This window comes from Halichoerus grypus, chromosome 6 (genome assembly GCF_964656455.1).
Source record: "Halichoerus grypus chromosome 6, mHalGry1.hap1.1, whole genome shotgun sequence".
NCBI classification, from domain to species: domain Eukaryota; kingdom Metazoa; phylum Chordata; class Mammalia; order Carnivora; family Phocidae; genus Halichoerus; species Halichoerus grypus.
Genome location: NC_135717.1, coordinates 114,497,089 through 114,519,831, shown reverse-complemented (window position 1 = coordinate 114,519,831; position 22,743 = coordinate 114,497,089). Strand labels below are relative to the sequence as shown.

The 22,743-nt window shown below is 50.1% G+C and overlaps 1 long non-coding RNA gene across 1 annotated transcript in view; it reads right to left on the bottom strand.

Moving 5' to 3' along the window:
* Positions 1 to 349: 349 nt before the first annotated feature.
* The window catches only part of LOC144382367 (uncharacterized), a 422,766-nt gene continuing 400,372 nt past the window's right edge, over positions 350 to 22,743 (bottom strand). Inside the window, exon 2 of the long non-coding RNA XR_013449178.1 lies at positions 350 to 396. This is a non-coding gene — a long non-coding RNA (uncharacterized LOC144382367). The remainder of the gene's footprint in view (positions 397 to 22,743) is intronic.

Sequence of the window (22,743 nt, the reverse complement as noted above, 5' to 3'; positions counted from 1 at the left end):
GTTATACCAGTTGTATGGTGTGTGTGAGTTTCTTAACTTCCGTGTGCCTCAGTTTGCTCCTCCGCAAGATGGGCATAACAATAGTACCTTCCTTACAGGGTTGATAGGGCTTTGAGTGAGTGGATGCGTGTGAAGTGCTTAGACCAGCACCTTGTGCGCAGGAAATCCTCTCTCAATGGAGGCTGTTGTCATTGGTATGCTCGCATCTGTGCCCTACCTCCTCCTTAAGCCCACAGCTCCTTGAGGGGAGGGTCCTCCTCTTTTACTTAAGCCAATTTGTGCCTCCCCCCGCCCCCGCCCCAGCAGGTCCTTGCAGACTGTGGAACGATGATGGGACCTGAGTGGCCTCTTCCCCCCCCTCCCCCCCCCCCCCCCCCCCCGCGCCCTCTGCAGCCCCTGGGGCTGTCTCCGTGGCTGGGGCCCTTCCTCTCACAGCCCCGCCCCAACTCCGACAATTTTCCCTGGCAGCTCCCACGTTCTCCACTAACTTTAGGGTTGGTTTCCAGCTGTGGTTGGATTTTTCTGTTTGAAAAAATATTTTAAGCAGCTGGTGGGGAAGGGGTGGAGAGGTGGGAAAAGAATAATAAATAAACTAGTGAAAGGAAGATTGTCTAAGTGACTTGAAGCTGCCACTGCCCACAGCTTGGTCTCCGGGTCGTGCCAAGGACTGGGGAGCTATCAGGTGATTGGGAGTGGGAGGCGACACCCTGGTGGCTTCCCAGGCTGAGGAGAGAGGCTCCTGCCGCTCACAAGCACCTCTTGCATTGGCTTTCGCTTTATGTCGCGCATGAATTCTGAAGATGCAAGAACTAAACAGATGGAAAGAGTTGGCTCTGCAGCAGGCAGGATTGAGGTTAGACACTGAAAAGAACTTAATATCAGACCCTATCCCTGAAATCCACCCTTATTTCGCCCAAGACCTGTTTTACTTCAGAGCTCGACTTCCTTCTCAGCCTTTGTTACACAATATCTCAGAGAGCCCCCACGCACCCCAGTTGCTTTTCATTCCCCCCAACCACACCCCGTGCTCCTGAACTTCAAAGAGAAGTGCCATCCTCCCACAACTCCAGCTTCATCAGCGGCCTCTTCCCTCTCAGTTCTGTTCTGCCTCTGAGGTCCACAGGCTCTTTTCCAAAATTGTCACCTTAGTCACCTCCCCACTGGGGGGTGGGGTCTCAGCCAGGGCGACCTCCTCAGCTGGCAGAGGCCCAGGCCAAGGGCCAGAAGCAGGGGCCACAGGCTGCCCCACACACAGATGGAAGGTTCACGCTGCCCCTATGCTGGCCGGGGGGTGGGGATGGCTGAGACAGAGACCCACAGAAATTCAGGGATGGGAGAGAAAGTAAATCACAGAGTTGAACAGAAGCCAAGTCAGAAAGAGACAGGGAGCAAGTCAGATGTGAGGGTAGGGAATGGACAGCCACTCGGCAGTGCCCCTGGCCAGACCCACATGGAAATTCCTGTGGCCTCTGATGGGAGGGTGGGCTTGGCCCTGAGGGCTGCCTGGTGCCATCGGGTGTGGGTGGCCGGGGGGGGGGGACCCAGCATGGGGTCTCAGGCCTGGGCGGGCAGGGAGGTCCTGCCCTCCACGCCAGGTTCTCCGGAGGGCTCCCTCCACTGGAGTCCGTAAGGGGGGTGATGCCCCTGTGCAGACTGGGCTCTGGAGCCTTGTGGAGCTATGGGGGGAAGAGGGCCTCGCAGTCTCGGGGAGCCAGGAGCAGGGGTAGGAGAGGCTGGGGGCTGGTGGTCTGCCTTTTCAGGTGTGAGGTGGGGTGCCAGCCGAGCAGGACAAGGAAGTGGCCAGGCTGTTGAGGAATAAGGGGTGGTGGGTGGCGGTGGAAAGGAGGTCGTCTGAGTTTCAGAGCGCTTGGCTCCTTGCAGGGTGAGGATTACTCTGGCCAGGAAGTCTGGGTGGGAGGATGTGCCCGCAGTGCTCAGCAGTCTGCAGGGGTGAGGAACCATGGGGAAGAGCCGGCTCAGGACTGTGAGTGGACTGACAGCTGTGTTCAAGACCTCCCTCATAATGATGTACACCCCTGAGGCCTATCTGCCCTCCTAGTTCTCCCCTGGCAAGGAAGACAACGCAGGTCTAAATTTGTAACTGAAATCGTCACTGCTTAGGTGATCCTTACTGCTTGGCTAACTTGGACCAGAGCAAAATTTAAGAGTCCCAGAGGCTTCTCAGGGGGTATGAGAATGGGAATTTGTACTTCCTAATACAATTTTATGTTTATACTGAACATGAAACTTTGCAAAGCATTTTTTTCTTATTAGGAAAAGTAATATACTTCTACTGAACACATATGTAGAATTCAATAAATAATTTAAATCACAGACCCATGTTTCCACAGGCCAGGTCGAGAGATAGAATACCATCAGCACCCCAGAAGAACTGCGTGCCTCCCTCATCAGCCCCACCCCTCCACCCCGGAAGGAACTGTCTCCTGACCTTTGTGATCATCATTTCCTTGTTTATCTTCCAAAGCATTTACTCTTTTTAGATAGTATCATCTTTGAGGTTCACAGTAACCTTATTATTCCCACTTTACAGATGAGAAAACTGAGGCTCAGAAAGGTTAGATAACAAGTCTAAGGCCACCCAACCAGTTAGCGGACAACCAGGAGCATCTTTGGATTGGCTGATGCCTGAAGAGGTTTCTTAGTCAAATCAGAATCCCTGGGACAACCCCGGTGTTGGAGAGCGGCACCCCAGTGCCCAGAGCAGGGGGAGGCCCTCTTCGAAGCCAAGCCAGATGCTCCCCTCCTGGATCCCTAGGGCCCTGCTGTATGGGTACCTGGCAAGAAAAGATGGAGGCCCAGGGGAGAGTAGCTGGAAGTTAGGGAAGCTACCCTCTAGCGAGAAGTCCATCTGGGATGGGATGGATGCCTAGAAAGGGCCCTGCCTGACACATGCCAAGGGAGCCCGGCACCATGAGGATATTCCTGAGCCAGGTGTGCCCAAGTCGTTGCCAGACTTACCAGGTGTGTCCTCCTTGGTGGGCCAGGTGTGGTTGGTGTGAGCACATGCGTGTGAGTATGTGTGCACCGGGCATGTCTGCACGCCCAGCTCGATCTGCACACCTGGACTGCTCGGAACCATTCCCCCCACCCTCAGCTTTTTTCTTTTCATTAAAAATTATTCATTGTAGTCATAGAAATTTCAAATACAAAAGTCTCTCCTTTTTTCTAATTCTAATCCAAGTGATCCCAGACATAATTTCTTTTAACCATTTGCCATGTGTTCTTCCGTACTTCTTCCGTACTGTTCTAAGCACATTCAAATAGTTACTTAGATTTACATATCTAAAGGCAACTGTTGTTAATTAATTAATAGTTGTTAATTAATAATTATTTCTAACAAAATAGCATCAGAATCTACATATTGTTTTTCAACTTTTTTTCACTGACTGTACTTTGGTCATCTTCCCTGTCAGTATGTATGGATTTATTTCACTTTTTTATAACAGCTGAAGAGCACTCCACTAAACAGATGTACCATCATGTGTCTAACAGGGTTGGCCCCTCTGTGTCCCAGCTCGCCCAGTCTTCCTGAGGTGGGGAGTATGGTGCAAGGGGAGCAACAGGACCAGGAGACTGGCCTGACCCTGGGACGCAGCCCCCTCCCAGCTGCCTTTTCACCTCCAGCCACCCTCCAACCCCACCCACCCCAAAGTCCACTGTCTCCATCTCTTTCCCTTTCTCCCTCCTGAGCCTTGACCTCTGCCTAGTGCTGTAGGCGCAGCAGCTGCGGGGTGAGCTCCTGGCCTCTGAGGCTGTCCGGTCTCAGAGAGCTTGGAGGAATTGGGGCTGGAAAGGCCCAGGGTTCAGAAGACACTGCACCGGACAAACTGCAAGGTCAGCTTGCCTCCTGCCAAGGCCACCCCAGGAGAGGGCACCGCACGGATGGTGAGGCCGGCACTGCCCCATGCCCGCATGGCAGCTTCCTGCTTCCCAGAGGGCATGGGCCATGGGAACTGTGCCAGATAGGCCAGGTGCCCCCGCCCCTGCCCAAGTGTCATGGAAAATCCAAAGCCTTGATCTTTGTTCTTGATGGCTCCTCCCCGATTTTTACAACTGGAAACTTGCGGCCGCTTTGTTCCCATCAGCTTAGGAAAGAGGTGTTGTGGGGTGGGGGGGAATGGTTGAGTCAGCAGCTGGTACAGATCTCGGGGCTCCCAAGGAACCCCCCACGACCCCTTCCCTCTCACTCACATTCGCTGTGCACCCATAGCCAGACCACACTTCCGTGCTGGGAGGCAGAGGGGGCGGGGGTGGGCACAGCTTTTGTGTTCCATCTGGACAAGCTGCCTCCCCCTCGCCCAGGATCAGCGCCCCCAGTGGTCCAGCCCATGATTCCCCTTGCTCCAAACACCTCTACCTCTTCTGATGTCCTCGGTGCGAGCGGTGCCCAGCCCTTCTCATTCCTCAGGTCAGGTCCAGCGTGTCTGTTTACCATGGGATTCAATTAGAAGTTTATGGTAAGGAAACCACTTTGTGAGGTTGCTTCCCTCCCCCTGCGCTTGGCCCTGCTCCTGCTGCCCTCTCCCTCCCTTCTCCCCCATAGCCAGCGTTCATGGAAACTTCCCAGGTCAGTGATTCTCACCTTCTTTTCCTCCCCAGCAGAGAGGGGCCCAACCCCCTTCTCTGGAGCCTGGCACCTTCTTTCGCTCAAACCCCTGCTTTCCTCAGACAAGGCCTGCCGCGGAGGAGGGGCAGACCTGGGAGCTGAACCCAGAGCCTCGCTCATCTCCTGCCATTGTGGGCCCATGAGATGTGATCTTCGAGGTGAGCCTGGGCAGCCTTCGCCCCAAGGTGAGAGAGGACAGAGGTGCTGAAGCTAAAAGGGAGAAGGCCCAGATCCTGTCAGCAGCTTCTGCACTCCCAAGGCAGCCCACCCCTCAGTCCATCACAGATGCTGTGAGGCCGCCTGAGGAAGCTGTAATCTAGCCAGGGTGGGGGGGTTAGGTACGTGGCACAAGCTTCGGGACCTCAGAAGACGGAGGCCTGTCTCCTGGGGGCTGGATGGTGAGTTAGGACTTGAGCAGCTGGGGTGACTGGAGAGGGAGTGGCCTGTGGGGTCGAACAGAACCCTGTACTCAGGCTCCTCTGCCTGGCCGGGGCTCGGTGGGGCGCTGCCCTGTCCATCTGTCCGTCTGTCTGCGTGGTGAGCTTGCCTGGGGCCCGGAGCAGGCAGTGGCTGTGGGGCAGAGGGAACCGAGCTGGCTGGCCTAGGCACCGCGTGCGTGACCTCGGCTTGACGATGCTCTGCCTCCCAGGCTCCACTGCTCCTGGCGGGGCTGGGGGTGGGGTGGGGCGCAGAGTAAGCCTGAGAGGAACAGTGCTTGCCCTGTGGGCCGAGGAGGGGTGCTGGGGGCTGAGCGACCACAGGCCGGACCTCTCCGCCCCCCGTTGGATCTGCCTCACCGCCCAAGTGGGACAGATGATTTTTGCTCCTTCAGAGTCTGCTGGTGCCTTTGCCCCCCTCTCCAGGAGTTACTGAGTTACCAGGGTCAGTTTTCTATTTCCAGGGCAAGACGGGCCCTCTCCTCCCAGCTTCCTTTACCCCAGGCCTTGGGCACCGCCCCTCCATCCCACTCCGGGGAGGGGCCAGGTGCCTGGGTCTGGGTCTAGGGGCAAGGTCGCCCTCATCCCTGTTGGGGGGAAGCCGCGCGCACCTGAGGGTGGGTTAACCCCTCTCTCCTTTGCGTCTTTCCTCTCCATCTTCCTGCCAGGACCTTCTGGTCAGCATGCGAACATTCTGGAGCTCTGGTCTTTAAAAAAAAATCCTCTCCAAGACCCATGCCCTTCCAGCCACAGCTGCACGGCCCTGCCGCTTTCACGGTCACACTCCTCCCAAGAGCGGGCGACAGTGGCGGCTTCTACCTCCTCCCCTGCCATTCCCCCTTCCCCCTCCCCCCGAGTCTGGCTTCGGCCCCACCACACCCACTCGTAAGAAATTTGCCAAACCCAACTTCTTGGCCTTGCTCCCCCTCCGTCTGCAGCTTAAACTCAGCTGGCCCTGCCTCGATGTGCTCCCTTTCTGGGTTTCCCCACACAGTGCTCTCCTGGTTTTCTTCCTGCAGGTTCCTCTCCAAACTGGCTCGAATGCCCGTGACCCTGGACCCGGTCCTGAGCTCCTCTCTCCGTGGTTCCATTGCTGGCACCACTGTGTGGTGGCAGGTCCATGATGCTGAGTGGCCCATTCCTCCTCTTTGAGCTCTGACTCCCAGAAACAGTCTTGACATTTTTACTTGAGGTCTCCCAGATGTTTCCAACATCACCTGTCGCAAGGAGAACTCTTGATTCTCACCCCCTTACGGCCCAGTCTTGCCTGCATCCCCTCCACCTCCCTAGTTGCTAAAGACTGTGGTCCTTGAGTCCTCCTTACCTTTCACATCCAATTTCCCATCAAGTCCAGCAAATCCTTCCTCCAAAGCGGGATCCTCCGCTTGTAATACCCTATGCCTCTCAACTGCCACCACCCCGTTTTCTTTTAAACTACCATCCTCTCTTACCTGGACTCTGCGGTGGCCTTGTAACTGGTCTGCCTGCTTCCAGCCGGGGCTCCTCCATTTCAGTCTCAATGAAGCATTAAGAATCATCATTCAGACCATAAACCCTTTCCCCACAAGCCTTTCAATGTGCATGCATGTGTGAGTGTGTGGTGTGTGTGTGTGTGTGTGTGTGTTTAGAGCAAGACCAGAGCCTACACTGCCTCAAGCATTGTTTTGTTTTGTTTTTCTCATTTCCCAGCTTTGTCTTGTGTCCTCCCCACTGGCCCGGCACCTGGGGGGTCAAAGTTCTTTTCCTGCCTCGGGGCCTGGAATCCCCCCACCACACACACAGCCAGCCCCATTCTCATCCCTCAGATTAGCCTAGGTGTCTCCCAAGAGAGATTTTCCTGTCCTGTCACCCACTCCAGGCCAGCCCTCCTCTTTCATTTCAATTTCAACCCTCTACTCAGTTTATTTTCCTAATCCCTGGTTTACTATTAAGCTCATAATCATTTTATTGCTTTGTTTACTCTAGAGTATAAGCTCCATGGGAGGCAGAGACAGGTTGTCACCATTGTGTCTCCAGTGCTTCCCAGAGGCCTGGGGGCTCAGTAGACAGACACTAACATCGGCTGAATGAGGGACTTAGTACATGCATGTGTGAGTGGTCCCGGCTGTTACAGAGAGTGAGGTTCTGGTGGGCTTGGAAGAAAGGTATGAAGGACCGGAAGCCTGAGGTTGGTAGAATGACCCTCCCTACGTGGCATTGCCAGATTAGCAAATAAAAATATGGAACACCTGGGTAAAGTTGAATTTCAGATAAACACCAAATCATTTGTCAGTGTGAGTATGTCTGAAATTAAAACGTAATTGGGCATCCTGCATTTTATCTGGCAAGCTGGTGAGTGAGGAGCGGGCCGGTGGAAGAGGGGTCAGAGCCCGGCGTCTCGTGGGGCCGAGGGGCAGCGTGCAGAGCCGGGGACCAGCTGGAGCTGAGACCCGATCGGTCAGGAACAGAGCACGTCAACAACACACCAGTGTACAGCACCTTCGGCGGGAGGTAGAGAGGAAGCTCTGAGACACTTGGGCTGAGGTCTTGGTCGGGGTCGGGGGAGCCGGGTCCTGGCGTGGCAGTGGGGACTCAGGTCCTTGACCTTTTAAGGTCATAGGCGGAACCTGTCACACCCTTCTTTTTCCATGACCTTCTGACTTGTCCTCAATTTTTGTTCATTTCAACACATACTTACCGGATACCCTAGGGCTTGCCGGGCACGGGGCCAGGTACTGAGGGCGTAAAGATGAGTAAGACTTGTCCCTGAGGACTGGACGACATGATCTGGCCCTGGGAGGAAAGCCATCACCCGTACCCACTGTCCCCAGACACAGCGCTGGGTGCCTTCCCTGCTCTATCCATTGAATCCTCCAGACTCCCCTACAAGGTAAAGCATTATTGCTGCCATTTTATAAACAAGGACATACATGTTCAGGTAATTCTGTAACTTAGTGGAGGTCACAGACGTAAGTGATGGGGCTGGATGCAGGCTGGGTCTTCTAATCCCCTGGAGGAGGACTCATCCCTCTTGGAGCGTCTCAGCTGTCAGAACCAGATTAGAGGCTAGTGGGGCAGGAGGAGGCAATCAGAGGGAGGACTCCCCCAGACAATGCTCCCCACAACAGGGGGTAGGGCACAAACTTCCTAACAGCTTCTTTACACCGAGGCCCAGGGGAGCTGGGCACATGGTAGGGCAGGTCGTCAGCACATGGCCACTGGCATCCTGGTCTCACCAGCCTCTCCCAGTGACGTTAAACATACGGTCTAGTGACCTCAGTCCTCCAGAGGTAACTAAGCGCTGGGGGCTAGAAGCAGGATGGGAGAAGGTGCTGGTGAAATGTTAACCCCACACTGACCTCTCTTCCATTCTGGGGGTCCTGTCCCTTCTAACTTGGGCCAAACCTGGGCTCACATTCCTTTCCCTGAAACCCATGGGTCATAGACTCTCAGCTCAGGTTGGTTCCAAGAGGGCCATTCTTGCCTTCCTTCTCCCTCTGGCAAGGCCAGGCCCTTCCCCCACTTTGCCAAGGAGGGTCTGGGGGCATCAGAGATTCCTGGAAAGAAGAGGTGGCACAGCCCATCTTGCTTACCCTCCCCAGGGCCTTCTATGCCTAAGGAGTAGAAACTTCTACCCAGTTTTTTCCCTCCCAGTGGTGTTTGAGGCAGATTGCTGTAGTCCAGGTCTCTGAGAAGCAAGATGACCTCGGAACCTGCTATTCCACTCATTCTTTTTGTCTTTCCTGTTTCCCATGGTTCTGCCTCTTACTTTCCTTTGTGTCTACGTTGCCCCAAGGAAATGTAGCTTGGATGTGGGGAATCCCCTCCTTGAGTCTTTTATGGGATTGACACATGGGATTTCCCAGCATTGGCTCCAACACCTAATGAATGGATCTAGACGCACTTGACGCATTTTCCTAAGTGCATTTGGTCTAATTCCCACGGCCGCTCCCTACCTGTGCGTGCACACGCAGTCACACGTGTGCACACAGGCACGTGCACATCCTCTCACCCAGGCTTGTGTGTATATTCACACACACACTAGCACCTGGATGCTGTCCATCTATTTATTCTGTAACAGAAGGCATTGGTGTGTCCAGAAAGAGTCCGCTGTCACTGACAGTCTGTGGGAGAATTCATCCCGGGCCCTCTGTTGAACAAACATCACGACAGGCCATTTGGGTGGTGGAGGCAGTCGTGGAATGGGACAAAGAGATACCCAAATAGGGATTTGTGGGGGAGAGCTGTTTAGCTTAGGTGGAACTTGGACGAACAAGGAACCACACACAGTAGGAGGCTTGAGCCCAAGTCAAAGACAATTCCGCACGGTGGAAATGTGGAGAAAGGGAATAGTTGCAAGACTTTTAAGGACAAAGATTCTAGTAATCAATATTATGATCTATTCTATTGTGCTGCAAAGAACTGCCCCTCGGTCATGTCCACGTCTATAGGGAAAGTCTACTGCATCCACTGGTCTTGATTAGTGATGTTTTGGAGAAATCATGGAAAATGGATTAAATTAGATGTTTGATTCAATGCAAGTAGAGAGTGGAAATGTGCACAGGAGACAAGACATAAGAGGGAGAGAACCTTCCACAGATGCAGGAACTGAGAGCCAGAAGTGACTGGGTGGGTAGGGGAACATAAGGCCAACCCCAGTGCTATCCCAGACATTTCTGGTAATATTGAGAGGGACCCTGGGTTTCCCACCACCTGTAGGATGAATGTTGGAGTCAATATTATTTCCTCTCAAAGAGCAAAATGACCCAAGTGGAATTACATGTAAATGTACGTATTAAAACCAGTGTGCATTCACACTCACATGAGGATTTCTTTCCCTTAGGGTGCTCTCAGTGATTTGGTAAGTATCAGGTTAACTTTATAAATGGAGACAGCCAAACCAGAATATTTGGGTTAAAAAATTGACCGCTGGCCTGAATTATCTGGTTTGGCCATCTAGACTTAGCGAATTAACCAGAAAATTGCCAAAGTCCTGCACTTGTGTTGGACAGACATAGGTTTTAGGGTGGCCTGTGTCTTGCAGACACAGAGAGTTCTTCACACATTATTATTAAGTGTATCTCTTCACATGTTATTATATCTAATGCATATTTGTAACCACCCCGGTGATGGCTCCAGTTTCCCTAGGACTAATCCTTCATATCAGGCTGGTTTTCTACAGCTGCCTAGCATGTGACTGAACCATGGGGACAAAAACACTGAAAAAGTAGCACATACCAAGCAAAGAAAATGCCATCATTGCTTTGGTTCTTGTTCTTGTCTTCATTTTCTAACGACGTGTGCTCAGGAAATGCAATGAAATTTACCATTAGCCTGAATTGCACGTAATTGGCCAAGAAACCTGCCTTTGAAACAGAACCCCAAATGAAAAACACCAAATATAAAAATTAAAAAAAAAATAAATAGGAAGAGGGCAGGTGTCATGGAAGCCTTTTGAGGCCAGAGAGAGGAGACTTGGGTTTGTCACCTCAGTTTTGCTGACAACTTGCCTCTGAAAATTTGTCCGTGTCATCAGTTTTACCACGATGGGGTAGGTACGGGTGCTTCTGAGAAGCTCCTTGCAGCTCAGAACTACTGAGACTTCCCGAGGGTGTATAACTCAAGGAGATCCTCAGATGTTTGTGAGGAATGGCCCGATAGGGTGGAAATAGTATTTCTCACATTTTCATGTGCATATTAAATGTGAATATCCTGTGAAGATACCGATTCTGTTTCACCATGTCTGGGTTTGAGACTCCTTATTTCTAGCACGCTCCCGGGGTAGGCTGATGCTGCTGGTCTGGGGACCACACTCTGAGAAGGAAAGGCATAGCCGATGTGGGGCTGAGCGAGAAGTCCCAGCTCTGCCCTCGTTTCTTCTTTTTTGCTGAGCCTCAGTTTCCTCTTTTGCAAAATAAAAACAGTCTTAAATACATACTCCCAGAGGATGTTGTGAGGCCAGAGCAGATAACACATTTGAAAGCCCTGTCTCTGTTGTCAAGTGCCTCACCAATGTGTGTTATTACTGTCTGGGGGTTGCCGGTTGCCGCTGACATGGCAGGTAGATGAGGGCGAGATAGCTGCACGCGTCCCTGCAGCCGGTCGGCAGCACACTCACGTGAAGCCCTTCCCTGGAAGCTGTGAACTTGCAGAGCCAGATGTTGTGTGTGTGTTTCCCTCCGCCCTCTGATTGCTGGTTTGCTCGTGCTCCTGGCCCTTGACCCAGAGAGGCCACACGGCTTCCAGCAGCACTGGGGCGTCCGGAAGCATCTGGCTCCCAGCCTGTGGGCTCTCCCTTTAGCTCACCACCAGCTCAGGACTGGCCCTGGGCAGAACTCTGCGCTGGGCAGTTTTAACGCCCTGTTTTTCCCTCAGGCAGCCTGTGTCCTCACGCCCTCCTGCCCGCCTGCCCTCAGCTCACTCCACCCAACCCGCCCCCATCAAACCTCAAGTCAGGAAAGCATCTGACACGCGAATTCACAGAGTTCACAATGGCTGATAAGGCTTCGGGGTGACCTCTCTTTAGGGGACAAAGCCAAGTTGGGGGTTAGAGCCACAAAGGAGTGGTTCAGGCCTCAGTGCCTGGAAAGGGTAGTGTTTTGGGAAGGGGTTAGGAAGCCTCTCGACTACCTCTGAAATCCTAGACTTCCGCGTCCTGCATCCTTGCCAATTTCCATGTCCAGCAGAAATATTCCATCCTTGCCCCGTGCGTTCTTGATCTTGCTCCTGACCCACTTTGGGTGTTTGTGCGAACTGAGAGTAACTCTTTGATTTCATAGACTGATGTGAACATCTGTCAGATCCAGGTTTCTGGGCCATACAGAGCTTGGGCACAACCATCATCATCAACCAGGGGTTGTCAAGCACCCTGCCCCTCAACAGCTTGGCAGACATGTGGGACCCAGTCTCCCGGGCATCCTGAGCAATGAACACCCCTCCCTCCCCTGCCCCAGCCCCGGCCAGATGAAGTCTCTCCCTCATCCCGGCTCGTCTCACCCAAGTAAGGCAGAAAACTATTACGATAAGGATAACTTTGATTTGATTATTATTTTTTTTAAAGTATTCTTAAACTTGGGTGCTTTATTTAACATTAGGAACAACCAGTGACATGCGAGCCTCTGTTGAGAATTCTGTCCACAAACTCTCTTTGTTCCAACACTGGGGCCAGCTACTGTCTGCTCAAGAATGGGGTTTGATTTTAGACCACAGACCCACTGAATACCTATTATGTGCTAGACAGCCAACCTGTGAAAATACAAAGATGAATAAGACATGGAGAACACGCGCGGCCGGCTGAAAAGCGGGAGGGAGATGTGATCCCCCCACCCCCCCACGGCCAGGAGAGTCCTGCAGGCTTTGTCCTAGCTACCCCACCACTGGTCGACCTGAAGGCTGTTTCTGCCACCCCCTTCTTTTTTATCCCTGGATGAATCTTGCTATTTTATTGTTCTTTTCAAGTCTGTCAGGTTAAACAATCTCAGAAACCAGCTTTTGAGTTTGTCTCCTGATTCATTTGTTTTAGCTTTTATTTCTGTTTCTGCTCTCTTTGAATGTCCTCTTGAGTCTATCACTGAATATGTAGTCCGTTAACATTCAGTCTTACATGATTATCGATACATTTTAAGCTGCACATTTTTCAATAAAGACCATTTCGCTGCATCCACGTATTTTGATGTGTATCGTTTTCATTATTATTTGGTTATAACTTTTGTGACTATAATTATTTTTCTTTGACCTATAAATTATTTAGGAGAGTACTTGAAGTTTTCCAGATAAGATTTTGAGATTGGGTTTGTATTTTACTTTATGGTGGTCAGAGAATATATAAAAAATTTTTTTGGTCTTTTTTGAGACTTGCTTTATGGCCCATTTTTGTAAATATTTTGTCATGTGTTCTTGAAAAGGACATGTATTCTCCAGTTTGGGCATGCACAGATTTTATATAGATCAAGATTTAAATTCTATTTTTGTGATTTATGATTTATGTTCGTTTTCAATTTTTGACTTCTTTTTTAAGATTTTATTTATTTATTTATTTATCTATCTATTTATTTATTTATTTTGAGAGAGGGAGAGAGAGAGCATGAGTGCAAGCAGGGGGAGGAGCAGAGGAAGAGGGACAAGCAGACCCCATGCAGAGTGTGGAGCCCGACCTGGGGCTCAATCTCACGACCCTGAGATCACGACCTGAGCTGAAACCAAGAGTCAGATGCTCAACGGACTGAGCCACCCAGGGGCCCCATCAATTTTTGACTTCTTAAGCTCTGAGTTTCTGAAAAAGATGAATGGAAATCTCCCACTCTTGCTTTGGATATTTTAATTTCTTCTTGTAATCCTGTCAATCTTTGCTTCATGTATTTCCAGACCATATTGCTAACTGTATGCAGATTTAGTTATTAGTGTAACTTCCTGGTATAGTTTCTTTAAGTAATGATCCTCTTTGGTCCCTGTAATGCTTCTATTTTTCTTTTGCTTTAAAATCATTTGATACTAATTACTAATTAATGATATTATTATTGCTGATATTAATATTGTTATCTCAACTTTCTTTTTGTATCATTTCACTTTCAACGTTTCTGTGTTATCATGAATTATGGACAAAATATAGATTGACTTTTAACAATCTGAGTCTCTGTCCTTTAGCAGATACACGGTGTCTGTTAGCATTGTCCACATTTACTTTACTAGGGTCGGAGGCATCCAGAGGAACTGGGAATAACATCACCATTCCCAGAAAGCCAACATGAATTACTTTCTCACACATTTCTTGGTCCTGGCCCTGGAAGTCACCTTATCTTCTGTGTAAGATGCAGTCATCCTTACTGCCTGCTGCATCTGTTGACCCTGGATCTGTCCTGTGTACCTCTGTCCTCCGCTGCCTGGCTCACACAATCGACAGGAAGGCTTTGTACTGGGGGTGTCCATTTCTTTTAGCACAAATGTGTGGTCTTGTTTCAGCACCGGCACCTTCAAGTCTGAAGCACACCGTCTGTTCTCCCAGGCTTTAAAGTCCGCCTGGATCTTCCTCTGTCCTCCTGTCCTTGTGTCACTGTGGTTTCTCCTATCTAATATTTCCCTCCATAACTCCCCCTTCTTGCACGCACAGGTGCCCACGCACGCGCGCGTGTATGCACACACACACACACACACACAAGTTCCTATGCTGGCTCCAGTGTAAACTGGTTGGGGGGAATTTTGCTCTGATGTTTGGGGTAAGAGTGGGGAGAGGGGAAGGGCAGGTAGCAACACTGACCGGGTGTCCAAATGGTGTCAGTGCAGGAGATTCATGAAGCCATACTTACTTCGTTGTGAGTCCCGTGTTTCCTGCCCACAACGGGGTTGGGCTTGAGGTGTCCAGGCTCTCTCCCCATCCAACCTGAGGTTAGACCTCAAAAGGCTGAGTTGAGCGTGAGTAGAGAGGTGGCGTCATTTCTGAAAGTCCCACCCCTGTGGCTTAGGGGTTGGAAACTGGAGGCTGTGTCTGTGGTCTGGGGAAAGCCCTGACAGGTAGGAGGTGGGGTCCCCACCATGCCCGCAGCAGATCAGGAGTCTGCAGGCGGTGTCGTGTGGGCCAGTCAAAGGGGGCCCCAGGAGACCTTGTGAGAAAAGAGCAACCTCGCCTTTCCACAATGCCATGCTACCCTCTGGCTCAGCAAGGGCCTGATCACATGCCAGGTAAAGTACAGAGACCCAGGGAGATGGGATGACAGAGTCTGGGGGTGGGAGTGATAAAGGGGACATTGTGAGTATCATCAGGGCCATGGCCACCATCCAATCCACATCGAATTTGCAGGATCTGAAGATCAGCTCATCAGAGGCCCCTACTGGGGGTGGGGATAGGGGATGGCTGCCATTGCTTGAAAGCCTTCCTGCTGGGGTGGGGGAAACAATCGAAGAGGCCAGGTTTTCTTGGTAACAAGAGGGTTCTCAGAAACTATAATCTATGCTTAGGAACCAAACAAACCATTTAAAAATATATGTTCACATAAATCAGTGACCTTTGGGTACACTGAAACAATTTCTAAACAATGACTTACGGCCAATAAACCAATTTTTCAGTCCTCAAGGGTGGGATAAAAGGCAGTAACTGTGTGGGTGGACCCATCCATACAAGACCTTGCACTAATTAAGCCAAGAGATCAAAGCTTCCACAAGTACTAATCCCAAGTGAGCTTTTTGGCTCTCATTTACAGGAGTGGGAGCATATTCCCACCTGGCAACTTCCTCCTCTACTTCTGTTCATCCCCAAGCACATGCAGCTATAACCAAGCTATTGAGCATCAGTTGGCCCGGACTGACCTGGATGGACAGAGCTAGATAAGGACAGCGTTCTTGGCCGTGGGAGCAGGGCAGCAAGAACCCCGGCCTGGGCGCAGCAGCCCTCGGCATAGGGGGGTATGTGTCTCGGGCAGCTCAGCACAAACCCCAGTCTCTCGGTGGGCTCTGTGCAGACATCACCCTTGTGTCGCCCACGGGCTTGGCTGAGGCAGATTCAGGTTTGTCTGCAGCGTCTTGGAGACAGGGAAGTGCTCTCTGTCTCCCTTGATTGCCTTGAGCCCTGTCTCCTCTGGTGGGGTGGGGGGGAAGTCTTTGGGAACAGAGGGCACACTGAGTTCCCAAAAAGCACCCAGGTGTCAGTCCCACTCGGAGGAGGGAAACAGAACTCTGGAAGAAAGTATCTCAGCCGCGGGTGGGTGGGCGGGTCCCTTCCTCCTAGCACCCGGCAGTTAGAGTAATTGCCCGATTACTGATTCCCGCCATGGCAGGTGAGGTGTATAATTGGGCGGGGGTGTGCGTGGTGGGGTGACCTGAACTTAGCAAAGTGAGGTTAGGAAATTGAAAGCTGGTTTGTTGGCAAGGAGAGCACCCCAGCACCTGGTGCCCCAGGAGAAAGAATCTGCTCCTTGGGAACCTTAGGGGCTGGCGTTGGGGGTTAGGGCAACGAGGATGGAGGCACCAACGGTCCCCAGAGAGCTCCAACTTTGTTCCCAGAGGGCTTCTCTTGCTTAGAGTGAAGCTAATAAACTCTCAGCCACGTCTGGCCCTTAGTTTATCTTTGGACAGCAAACCAGGGAAGATCTAATGATGGCTGCCATCCCTGGTCAGCCTCCCCCCCCATCTCTCCAGCCTGCATTTAATGAGTACAGAGTCTGGCCGAGGGCATCACGCCAAGCCCATGGGCTCCGGGAGTCCCTGGGGAGCCATAGAGGGCCGGATGGAGGGGCTATGACGCCTCGGTGTGTGTCTCGCCTGCAGTCTCAGGCAGGCTGCAGATACCACAGGGCAGCGTGGTCTTGGGTTCAGCTTCCACCCTCCCCACTGGCCAGGCTGACCCGGGCCTCCCACCCCCGTCTTGGCCTGGTCCCACTGTGTCTGGGGACCTGGGGAAGAGAGCCCGATTGTGTAAGTTTGGGGCCAGACCTCTGCTGTCGGGGCTTTCTCTGGGCTCGAGAGGGAATTGGGGCCATGGGGGTAGAGTAAACAGGCTGTGTTCCTGGGAAGAACCGCCCTGGCCAGCTGCTTGAGGTTGAGGGAGAGGGCCCAGTGTCCAGGCCCAGAGTCGGTGGGCCGGGCCACACAGAATCATCTGGAGGCAGGAGAGACTGTACTCAGCGGAAGGGTGAGTCCTCTCCTCTCCTCTGCCTAACACCTTTCCTGGCCCTTCATCTGGGGTTTCAGTCTGCTTTAGCTTTGCTGGAAGTCGTCTACCTGGTCCTTAAAGTCCCACGGGGCTAGAGAGGCTTGCCTCAGTGAGCCCGGTGGACTGGGCCAGCTGTGGGGTTAGGCCAGAGGTGAGAGATAATACTTAAACTTTCTGAGCCAAATGTTGCCAGGGAGAAGGGTTGTCCAAACCGGACAAGGAAGACTGGTGGTACATGTCGTAGGGTTTGGGTGGCTCCAACACTCCCTCTGTCCTAATAACACTGACTGTGGCTCTTCACCAGAATTCATTTTAAAGTCTCTGGTTGGTCAGAAACTTTCCTAGCATCATTCTAAGCCCAAGGAGAATATTTTGGGAAAAGAAAGTCCTTATTTAAAGCTGAAAAAAAAAATGTGATTCTTGCTGTTCTAGTAAATTTATCAATTCCCTATAATTTTCTTGACCCAAAGGATAACAAGCTGGGCCCCAAAAGAAGGACTTAACCACATCCTTCCCCTATGTGATCTCTTTGCTGACCCTCTCCCTCCGAAACACAGCCTTACAGCCCTGGCAGAAATGGTCAGTGCGGCCCGCAGCTCTAAGCCTGATTTCCCACCACTCTGAGTCTATAGACCCTAAATAGTTCAGGCTGGGATCTCTGGAAAGCCCCTGATGTCCTTGGGCTATAAGCTCCCACAGTGACATATGATACCCCTGTGTTTGTTCCCCCAAACCTTCTCCTGTTGTGGGAGGTGATTGCACTCACAGAGGGCCCTGAACTAGAAGGGCCAGGATGTGAGCTTTGCTGTCATGGGATCTTTCCCCCTTTCAGATTGTCCCTCCTCTGGGCCCCACCAGCACATAGAGAGGATCCCAGGGTTCAAAGTGGTTATGACTGAGACCATACATGGCCCAGGTCATGGCAAAGTCAATGTCACAGCAAGGCCAATGAGCTTCTTGTTCTCCTTATACACTAAGTATTCTCTGTTCCTCACTCCCACCTGTCCCCTGGATCCGCTCTCCATCTTTCTTTGTTCTGTTCTGTGCCCCAGGAGGCTGACCCCCTGGACCTCATTTCCCTGGGCTCTCTCGCCTACTGGCTTCTGACAGGGTCCAGCTGGAGAGGCCCTTCCAAAGGATCAGAGGGAAAAGAAAAAGGCTGGGTATTTCTCCCTGCTCCTTTCTACTTCAAAGTACTTCTCCGGCAATTGTTCTGTGCCTTTGTGGCTTTCAGTTTCCACCAGGTGGCTGGCTCTTCATGGTTCCAGCTCCCATTGGGCTCTGCTTACTATTTCTTCCCTTACCCCTTGGGCCATGGAAGTCATGGTGGCAATGATTTCCTGCCATTTCCACACTCCATTTTTGTCCCCTTCACTTTGCCCACACATCTGCCAACTGACCTTTCTTCAACATCTCTTCATTTGACCCTGTGGTGGTGAATTACATTTCCTGTTAAGGCCCTGACTAATGCACCTCACTTTCCGGATTTTCTGAACAGATAGCACTTCTCTGACTAATAAGAGGCTTGAGTCAGTGCTCAGAGCCTTGCTGCCTGTACTTCTTCTGTTAGGGTCTAAGTGAGACCCTCCAGCTTCTAGTCCCAACGCCGTTCCTTCTGTTTAGGGAAGCTGATTTTACTCCCTCTCACCATCAGCCAGTCCCCTTCATAAGAGCTTGGTGGTGGTCATTGGTGGAGTTGGGCGGGAGGTCATTGTCAAATCTGTGGCCACATAGTTATGTCTTCTTCCTACCACATCATCAGGCAGGACTCCTGGGCATCCTCTCACCTGAAGAAGAAGAGCACTAAGAGTGAAGAGCAGGTGGATATTCAACAGAAAAGAAAGAAGCATAAAAAACTGTATGGGCGTCCCAGACATTAGTCAAATAGGAGTATTTCCATGCTGGGCAGGAGATGACGTAGCTGCTGGGGGGCGGGGGAGGGGACGAAGAAGGTGGTGCTCGAGAATAAAGCCCAAACTCCTTTTTTTTTCTTTTCTTTTCTTTCTTTTTTTTTTTAATTAACATATAATGTATTATTTGTTTCAGGGGTACAGATCAGTGACTCAACAGTCTTACACAATTCACAGCGCTCACCATAGCACATACCCTCTCCAATGTCCATCACCCAGCCACCCCATCCCTCCCACCCCCTCCCCTCCAGCAACCCTCAGTTTGTTTCCTGAGATTGAGTCTCTTATGGTTTGTCTCCCTTTCTGGTTTTGTCTTGTTTCATTTTTCCTTCCTTCCCCTATGATCCTCTGTCTTGTTTCTCAAATTCCTCATGTCAGTGAGATCATATAATTGTCTTTCTCTGATTGACTTATCTCGCTTAGCATAATACCCTCTAGTTCTATCCACATCGTTGCAAATGGCAAGATTTCCTTCTTTTTTTTTTTTTTTTTTTTTTTAATAAAACCCAAACTCCTTGACAGGCATGAAATTCCATGACTTTCCCGATCTGGCTCAAACTCAACTTTATAGATTCCCCATGCCCCTCTGTGCACTCTTGCAGCCTGAGTTTCTGAGCTACTTGCTCCATCCTGCTCCTGCTATTCCTTCTGAATAGAAGACTCTTCTCTTTTCGATTTCTATTGCTGGGTAATAAGTATCATATATGCAACCACTTAAAACAATGCCCACTTACGATCTCCCTGTTCTTCAGGTCGCAAGTCCAGGTGGCTCCATTGGGTTCTCTATTTAGAGCCTCACAAGGCCAAAATCACCCTGTTGGCCAGGGTGGGCTCTTATCTGAGGTTCTAGGCAAGAATCTGCTTCCAGGCTCCTTCAGGCTTTTGGCAGAATTTATGTCCTTGTGGCAGAATTCATGTCCTTGCTGGCTGTCAGCTGGGGGTCTCGTAGCTCCACATTCTTTCTCACGTGGTCCCCCACCCCGCCCCCCGCCATCTTCAAAGCAGCGACGGCATGTCAAGTCCTGCTCGTGCTTTAGATCGTTCGGACTTATTCTTCTGCTGCCAGCTGGATAAAATCCTCTGCTTTGAAAGGACTTAGGTGATTAGATGAGGCACACATGGCTATTTTCCCCTTTGCCATATAATCATGGGAGTAGCAACACCAGGGAGTAACGGTCATGGGGACCATCTTAAAATTCTGCTCACCATACCTTCTCTCCCGAGTTCAAACATCATCACGTTGTAAAGCCTTCCTGGTCTCTTCATTCAGAGCTAAGTGTCTCCTCGCACTTGACTGGCACTCCATTGGTCTTGATGAGCAATTTGAGAATAGGAATCTGTCTTATTCATCTTTGTATTTTCTATTGCACCAATGCCTACCACTTAGTAGGTACTCAATAAACATTTGTAGAAAGAAAGAAAGGGAGGGAGGGAGGGAGGGAGGGAGGGAGGAAGGGAGGGAGGGTTGGACTAGGTAGAGGCTATGAGGACCTAATGACAAGTACCTGAAAGGTCACCTAATCTGAAGGATACACTTCCATAAAGATATCAAGGATACAAGGACCACTTCATTTTTTTTTTAAGTTTCTTCTGCTTTTTCTTCCCCCTTCTCTTCCTCCTTTTCTTCCTCCTCCTTCTTCCTCTTCAAACTTGATTTGCAGTTTTCACATTCAACACTTGTTTACTACCCCAGGGAGCAAGAACTAATGTTTCTATACCTTTGCTTCCTAGCAGAATGCGTGGTCTATTCATCAAAAGAACCAATTCAAGAAGCTGATCCTGAATTGTGTATGCCCAGTGGTCCTTCCCACACTTACAGGGCAGGGACCAAGAGGACAGGCCACAAGGGACACAATCTGGGAGCTGTGGGAATTTTTCCAGTTCAGACAGATAAGAACCAGGCAAGGTCTCTGAATTTAGCACCAAGGTTCTGAGGGAAATGAGAAAAATCCTTTTCTTCAGAGGATCATACTTTTCAACAATAAGGTGTAAGATTTCCTGCTTGTATTCTACCAGTCAAGGAGAAGGGGGGCAATAATCCCATTAATACAGTTCTTCTCTTTTTTTAGTAATAAGGTATGGCTTGCCACATACCTCAGATAACACCAGTGGTGCCAAAAGCCTGGTTGGCTTAGCTTGGCCCCAACTCCCATAGCAGTTCCAAGATAGTCCTTTCTGGTTCTTTCCACGTTTTCCAGTTTCCTCTTCTTCTTACCCCAGACCTATATACCAAAATGTAGAGAGGCCACCCAATTAAGAAAATTCATCCTTCTTATGCATTGACATTAAAAAAAATAATAAATGCAATACATGTATATGGTAAAAACCTAAGCAGAACAAAAAAGCCAGAAAATAAAATTTCCCTCCACACATCCCTCACCCACCCCAAGTTCCTCTTTCCAAAGGCTGTCACTGTTGACCGTTTTTTATACCTCCTTCCAGAAACAGAGCACGATACCTGCATTTTAAGTTCCATCATAATACTTCTGCAGCTAGTACATGGTTTAATTGGGGCCCGATTTCCGTAACAATCATGTTCTCTCCTCTGAACTATTAAGCTAATTGAGAAGTGTTTAACAAAAACATTTTTCAAGCAAATTAAAACATTGAACCTGTTTACAGTTTATCCAAGATGAAATAAGGTGTTATTTTCAGAAAAGACATTTTCAAGGACATTTCAATATTGTCTCTCCAGAAGATGGAAAGTGGATAAAACTACCTCCCTGGCATTTTCCCAGTCAGCCCTGATTTCAGCCCTTGGTGCCTGCAGCGAGAAGGCAATTGCTGAGACATTCGGGTGAGGGACAGCGGTAATGTTGGAGAGGCAGGAATCCTCGCTAGTTACAAAATAACATCCTTGCTGGTTACATTCTAATTCATCCGTCAGGAGGTAATTTGGAGCATTTATTGAAGTTGTGTATGTTAGGTGTGTGTGACTCTGTTTTTATTGAGGGTGGCAACCTTCCTGTTTATAAATAAAGCTTCAGCAGAAGCAAGTGAGTCCAACACGAGGTATGACGAGGTATGAGCAAGACCTTAATTCAAAGACATCCTAAGAGAGATCTAATGATCTGATGTTGGGGTCAACTTGGGGCAAAGATCTCTACTACTTCTGGGATCTCTTCCACCCCCACTGTCATTATCTAGACACCCTCACTCTGTTTCCAGCCTCAGGAATCACATGGACTCTCCAGTCCTCTAAACCAATAAACAGACAGAATTTAAAATTCATTTTAGGTATAAAGTCATTTATAAATGAGTCAGTGTCTCCAAATGCACAAACAATGAAAACATTTTCCGCTAGATGCTCCAGGGAACACTTAGGTTCGGAAAACCCTGCATACTATATCTTCTGTGTGGAGTTCCAACATGGATCCACACATGAAAGGCCCTGAGAAGTCCTGCGTTGAAGAAATCTATTTGATATTGGTTCATTCATTCATTCAAATACGTGCTGAGTTTCTACAGATGTTATTTTAGGTACCAGAGCTCTGGCAATAAATAGAATACATATTGTTTTCTGTTTTAATTGGGGGGAGCAGATAACACACAAGTAAAACTGTTAAAGATTGCAGTGAAGAGTGATTAAATGGTGGCGGGGGGAAGGATCTAAAGGGCATGGTCAGGGAAGACCCTTTCTGGGGATATGACATTTGAACTGAGACCTGAATGCCAGAAGAAGGCAGCTATGTGAAGATCTGGAAAAAGCATCCCTGGCAGAGGGGGTTGCCAAATACCAAGATGTGCTCAGGCTGGAGTGAGCCTTTTTGCATGTTGGAGGTCTGAAAGATGGGAGGCAGGTGCACCTGGACTGGGGAGAGCCAGGAGTGCTACAAGGTGAGGTCTGAGGAAGGGAGGGGCCCGATCAGTCAGGACCTTGTCATCTACAGCAAGGTCCATTTTACCCAGCACTTCCCACCATATTTGATTATAGAATATTTTTCCAGTATAAAAAAATAGCTATTAACTTCCCATGGAACTAGCATGCTGGGGATCATAGTTTAAAAACCCAGCCTAAAGCATTATCCCTCTGAGAATATGTTCATCGTCTTGGAGGCATTTGTGTTCTAACAGGGATTCAGTCTAACAGAATACAGCCCAAAAGTAGAGCTACAGACTTCCACTAGCACATGGGAGAAGACATTCTTT